Source organism: Eleginops maclovinus, chromosome 9, assembly GCF_036324505.1.
Source record: "Eleginops maclovinus isolate JMC-PN-2008 ecotype Puerto Natales chromosome 9, JC_Emac_rtc_rv5, whole genome shotgun sequence".
NCBI classification, from domain to species: Eukaryota; Metazoa; Chordata; class Actinopteri; order Perciformes; family Eleginopidae; genus Eleginops; species Eleginops maclovinus.
Window position 1 is genome coordinate 27,092,221 of NC_086357.1, and position 6,584 is coordinate 27,098,804.

Genomic DNA, 6,584 nt, shown 5'->3' on the forward strand with positions numbered 1-6,584 from the left:
ATCAGAGGTGTGTGTGTGTGTGTGTGTGTGTGTGTGTGTGTGTGTGTGTGTGTGTGTGTGTGTGTGTGTGTGTATGTCATTGCAATCAGCTGAGTCAAGTGGACTCCACCCCAGCTCCAGGATAATGAAGTTAAACAGGAAACACCTGTTGCAAAATCTTTGCACAATAAGTGTGTGTAGGGTGAAGAAGAGAGCGCACGTGCATGTCCGTTCACTTCACATGGTGTCAGTAAATGTCGTCTGACTCTTCATTAAGACACTTTAGGAAACTCAGATTATAAAGTTTAGATTATCCCATTAAAACATCCAGTTGGTGCACCGATGAAGATCACATATCAAACAAAGAAAGCGAGTGTGTGTGTGTGTGTGTGTGTGTGTGTGTGTGTGTGTGTGTGTGTGTGTGTGTGTGTGTGTGTGTGTCTGTGTGTGTTTTTGTGTGCATCTGTGTGTGTGTGTCTGTGTGTGTGTGTGTGTGTGTGTGTGTGTGTGTGTGTGTGTGTGTGTGTGTGTGTGTGTGTGTGTGTGTGTGTGTGTGTGTGTGTGTGTGTGTGTGTGTGTCTGGAGATGTTAAGAGAACAATGTTGCTCAACAGTAATTCAGTGTGTTTGGACAGCACACAGCTTATTGTTGTATGGTCGGCTGGAGGTTGGGAAGCTTCGTCCTACCGTTAAATCTTTCAGTGTTGAATTGTTCAAATACTTTGTTCCTGGAAGCTTGAATCTCCTCTTCAGGATGTCACTTTTTTTTGGGAAGTTGAGAGGATTAATTGCTGAAACTGGCTTTACTCTAACATCAGCCTCTGTGTGTGTGTGTGTGTGTGTGTGTGTGTGTGTGTGTGTGTGTGTGTGTGTGTGTGTGTGTGTGTGTGTGTGTGTGTGTGTGTGTGTGTGTGTGATTGAACCTCTTTTATAATAGTGAGAGGAAATAATATCCAGTTACAGTAAACTAACTGTGAACTGTATTCAACCAGCAGAGTGTCTGGGAAGAATGACACACACACACACGCACACGCACACACACACACACACACACACACACACACACACACACACACACACACACACACACACACACACACACACACACACACTCAGGAATCATGCAGGCAAGAAGACCTTAATAAGTAAAGAATCATAGAGAAATGACGCTTGTCTCTACTTTAAAGAGTCCTCTCCTGCTGATGTTCAGGTGTATATCAGTATGTAGTGTCTCTACTTTAAAGAGTCCTCTCCTGCTGATGTTCAGGTGTATATCAGTATGTAGTGTCTCTACTTTAAAGAGTCCTCTCCTGCTGATGTTCAGGTGTATATCAGTATGTAGTGTCTCTACTTTAAAGAGTCCTCTCCTGCTGATGTTCAGGTGTATATCAGTATGTAGAGTCTCTACTTTAAAGAGTCCTCTCCTGCTGATGTTCAGGTGTATATCAGTATGTAGAGTCTCTACTTTAAAGAGTCCTCTCCTGCTGATGTTCAGGTGTATATCAGTATGTAGAGTCTCTACTTTAAAGAGTCCTCTCCTGCTGATGTTCAGGTGTATATCAGTATGTAGAGTCTCTACTTTAAAGAGTCCTCTCCTGCTGATGTTCAGGTGTATATCAGTATGTAGTGTCTCTACTTTAAAGAGTCCTCTCCTGCTGATGTTCAGGTGTATATCAGTATGTAGTGTCTCTACTTTAAAGAGTCCTCTCCTGCTGATGTTCAGGTGTATATCAGTATGTAGTGTCTCTACTTTAAAGAGTCCTCTCCTGCTGATGTTCAGGTGTATATCAGTATGTAGAGTCTCTACTTTAAAGAGTCCTCTCCTGCTGATGTTCAGGTGTATATCAGTATGTAGTGTCTCTACTTTAAAGAGTCCTCTCCTGCTGATGTTCAGGTGTATATCAGTATGTAGTGTCTCTACTTTAAAGAGTCCTTTACTTTCCTCGTACTGCCTGTGCTGCACACTACAGGAAAGGGAGAACCCAGAAAGCTAGAGTCTGCTTGTTTGCTGTCAGGATACTGTGACCTGGTTTAGCACAGGTGCTCATCCTAAAACTACCCCAAACACAACCTGAAATAGGTTGGTTTCACGTGACGTCACCCTGCTGCATCGCGAGAGCGCGAAATTCAGATGGAGGGCAGGAAGTGAAGTAGCTTCTGAGGATCTGCCGTCCGAAAAAATGCTAATGTTTTGTGTAGTTTACGGCGGCTCCAATCGTTCTAACCGAGAAAAGGAAAAGGTGTTTTATAGAGTACCAAAGATTGTCGTTGCCAAAGGTGAGACATGTAAACAGCTCTCAGAACTACGCCGTAAAAAGTGGATTTTAAACCTGCGTCTGCGGTCGGGAGGAGCAGAGCCTGCTAACGCCGTGTCTGCAGCGACCACTTCGTCAGAGGTATGTTAGCTAGCTTACTTGGTTTTTGTGGCTGTGTTTATATAGCATTTGGTTGTCGTCAAATGCTCTGTTACTTAGTAATGATCATTAAGGTACCGGTAGTCTAATAGGGACTTCATTGGGACTGTTTAGGCTGCCCTAGCGCTTTGAGTGACGTTGAGTCGGTAGACTGGGCTACGACGGTCAAACTCGGTTACCAAAAAACTAAGTCCAAATCAGAGGCATCTCTTCAACGACAGCAGAGGATGAAGCTCAAGGAACACCAACAGAGACAGTCGGAATGTGCTGAGGCTAGGTTGGATCTCCAACTGACTGCTGAGAGCCCGGATATGAGCCCGGATCTGAAGCAGACAGCCGAGAGCTCCGAACCGAAGCAGCCAGCTGACAACCCACAATCAGAGGGCATCAGTGGGAATGGGACATTAAATGATCAAGGTCAATTATTGTACTAAGATGTGTAACCAGCATTATTATTAAATATTACAAATGTGATCGTCAGAAAATCTATGCAAACCTCGAATTCGGTTTTCAAGCACGTACGCGTACAATCGCAGTAGTGCGGATGGATGAGAGAGAACGATCAAAGGCTCGTCTTACACAATGGATGTTTTCCTCAGATGTTCTTGGTTGTCCCCTCCTCCCTTCATCCAACACTGTCCCTGTCTCCATACATGTCCTGTTGCCACGCACGAACTGACAGACGTCATGGCGGATGTCTTCCAACAAACACTCACCCTGGCGAAGACCAAACGATAATCATCGTGGAGCCGTTTGGTACCGAGGCTGTGGACCCACCCGCTGACAAAAGGTGATATGCCTCCAGACTTTTATAGACTTTCATCTGCAGGTTGGTGTAGTAGGATGTCTGAAGGACCAGATACTTTGTGATATCAACAGCCTCGATTGTCGGCAAATCTTTAGGTTCTGTCGAAAACTCACTCATCTTCAGGAGATATGGGACAGGTCCAACAGATTTGTTAATTAATTGCTTGTATCTTTGTCTTGAAACTGGATCTAAATCCGTACAATACGGACTCTCTGCAACGGTTTCCTCCATGGACGTATTCTCCATGTTTACTTCCTGCCCTCCATCTCAAATCGCGACACCTTCGCGCGTCATCATAATCACGTGACTGAAACCCAGCTATACCCTCTCCCTCCCTAAAACCAAGACCAGCTGCTGACGCTAATGTCCCCCAGGCACACTTTCCAGCATAAACACTAACACACTGGTAATCAAACACACACTCCTGCAACACACTGCTGGGGGATCCCAGTAAATATTAAATGACTTCAACGTGAAAATGCGTTTCTGCATATATAATGAGTCTGCAGGAGGAGGTAAGAGAAAGAGAGGGAAGAGGAGAGGCTTCCTGAGAAATATGGGCCACAATCTTAGCTAAAACAAACACACACACACATACACACACACACACACACACACACACACACACACACACACACACACACACACACACACACACACACACACACACACACACACACACACACACACACACAATCACACACCTAAGGAGTCAGAGTTCAGGTTGAGTTCCTAGAAGTGTGCAGACAGAGTACTGGTTACTGGGTGGGCCGACTGATGGAGGGACAAAGCCCAGGCATTCAGCACAGCGTGTGTGTGTGTGTGTGTGTGTGTGTGTGTGTGTGTGTGTGTGTGTGTGTGTGTGTGTGATCAAGGTGTGTACCTGGTTCTGCTATGGGGTTTCTAGGAAAACCTTGATGGAATGGCTGCAGTGTTTCCCTCCTCTCCTCTCTGACACTTTGCACATGTGGATATGGTAAAAAATAACCAGGTTTTGCAACAGGAGGGGCCAAGACTTGACTGAAGGGGAAAGACTGTTGCAGTATAGGTCATGGAAACATTTCAGATGAATACTTATGTTGCTGTTCTTGCTTTTTCTTCTGTACACAAAACACCAGAATCTGCTGCCAGAGTCAGCCTGAGGCGTGTGACGTAGCGGATGAGTTACAACGACCCCAAACACTTCCTCAGGAGAGCTGCGCTGCAGCTTCAGAGACGATGCAAATATCAACATCAAAATATTCAGATTATACAAAAAAAATACAAACACATCATTTTGTGAAAAAAACGAAATAAAAATGAGTTAAAAGACAGAAAAATAAAAAAGAATTAGCTAAATATACCCGCATGTATTGAACTGTTCTAAAATGTATTTGACAGTCCTGTATGTGCTGTTCAAATCCAGACAGACGTCTCATGACACACTGAGACACACGTCATGTCAACACACACACACACACACACACACACACACACACACACACGAACAGACACTTTCTCCTCTGGTTCCAGATGTTGCTGATGATATCACCGTCTCAGGGCTTTCTCCTCGATGACTCATCCCTCGCCCACAAACACACACACACACGGACTGTTTGTTTCAGTTGATGCAGATAAACATCAAACTGTGAACTCGGGTGATTTAATCTCTTTGAATCAGATTATTTTCTAATCATACGTTCTTGTTTTTTGAATAGTGGTATTGTTGTGTCTCTGATGACACCTCAGTGAGTCAGACACAGACGGCAGCAGCAGTGTATTTAATAGTAGTAGTCATTGTAGTGGTACTAGTATTTATAGTAGTTGTAGTATTCTCTAGTTGTTGAAGTAGCAATTACATGACCTTACATATAATGTGTTTCTGTTGCCTTGTTGTTGACTACATTGTACCAAAACGTAATTAATCAACCTTATTTTGGGTAAAATGAACAAATCAGAAACACAACATTACTTCAAAGTGTGTGAGATTGTGAAATGCAAGTTATAACATTCAAAAAAATGTCTTGGAAGGTTTTATGGTGGCTGACGTTTGCAAAACATCATCATGAGGAGAAACTGTTTGCATCAATGCTTTTAGTAGTGCTGCGCTTGCTTCATTTGCATGTCTAGGCCTTTAATGTGGCAGACTAGGCATGAGTAGACCATTGCTGCCTGCCTACACACTTCTCTTTGCAAACGGAAAAATTGTGAAGACAGCCCAGTATTTCTGATTTTCTCTGTGTGTGGAAACTCTGATATCAGCTGAGTCAGCTCTAACTTCCCATAATCCTCTGTGAATAAAACACACACATGTTCTCCGTCTGACCGGCTTCCTGCAGGAGTAGAGGAACAAAAAAAAAGCAGAAGAAGTGACTGGACTGTAAAACAGAACATGAGGGATGACTCAGTAGAAACACAGAGTTTTATCTGCAGCAGCCGATCGTTTGTTTTCGGTCCTGGGGTTCTTGTTGCTGGGCGGACATAAATATTAGCTCGGTGCAGATGTGTTGTTGTTCCTCTCCGATAACACGCATGAATTATTGAGCAGCGTCTGAGAAACCTCTGATCGCGGCGACCTTGCTTGGTGATGCCGTTACCAGGCAGCAGTTCTACCTCCCTGTAGTTGTTATGAGAGGGAAACACCTCCGAGCAGCAGGACACGAGAGAGGTTCACACAGGGCCGTCTTTGTGGGGACAGGGGTTTCCTGCAGGGCCTTTTCTTGCAGGACCGCAGTGTTCTGGAGGACTGTCTTTATGGGGCGCTGGTGTTCTGGAGGACTGTCTTTATGGGGCGCTGTTGTTCTGCAGGACTGTGTTTGTTGGGACCCTGGTGTTCTAGAGGACTGTCTTTATGGGGACCTTGGCACTTTACAAAACCATCTTTATGGGGACCTTGGCGCACTAAAGCGCCTTTTATGCGGGTACTGTGGTGTTCTGCAGGACAGTCTTTATGGGGACCGTTGCGCACTACCGCTTGGAAGTTCTTGTGGGGTCTGCGGCGTTCTACACATGGATGTTTAAAAAGAACTGGATTCAACAAAGGAGGCAAGACCCTGTTCATTAATATAAGAGTTACTCAGTAGCCAAAAATGGAGCGACTGAAGAGTACCTGAACCAGCTGGGCCAATAGAAAATGCCCATTTGACTTTTTCTTAAGACCCCGCCTCCCATCTCCTGAAGCAAAACAAATTGCACATTTTACAACTTTTTCACCCTAATGATTTAAATAAGGGGCTTAAAAAGTGTTCCTACTGGGGCGTTTATTCAGCTAAAGATTTACAGACGTCTCTTTCCCAGTGTAAGTCAATGGGAGAAAGTATTTTTCGGCCCAGTGATGCCACTGAGTGACACGAGAGTGGAAGCTGCTGTACGGGGCTTGGTCCTGCATGAATACCTTTGTGGGGA

The 6,584-nt window shown here is 44.6% G+C and overlaps 1 long non-coding RNA gene across 1 annotated transcript; it reads left to right on the forward strand.

Annotated features, from left to right (window-relative positions):
• Window positions 1–2,103: 2,103 nt before the first annotated feature.
• Window positions 2,104–4,782, forward strand: LOC134869155 (uncharacterized). The gene is made up of 3 exons (XR_010166388.1): window positions 2,104–2,374; window positions 3,075–3,182; window positions 4,319–4,782. It is a non-coding gene; the product is annotated as an uncharacterized LOC134869155 (long non-coding RNA).
• The last annotated feature ends 1,802 nt before the right edge of the window (window positions 4,783–6,584 follow it).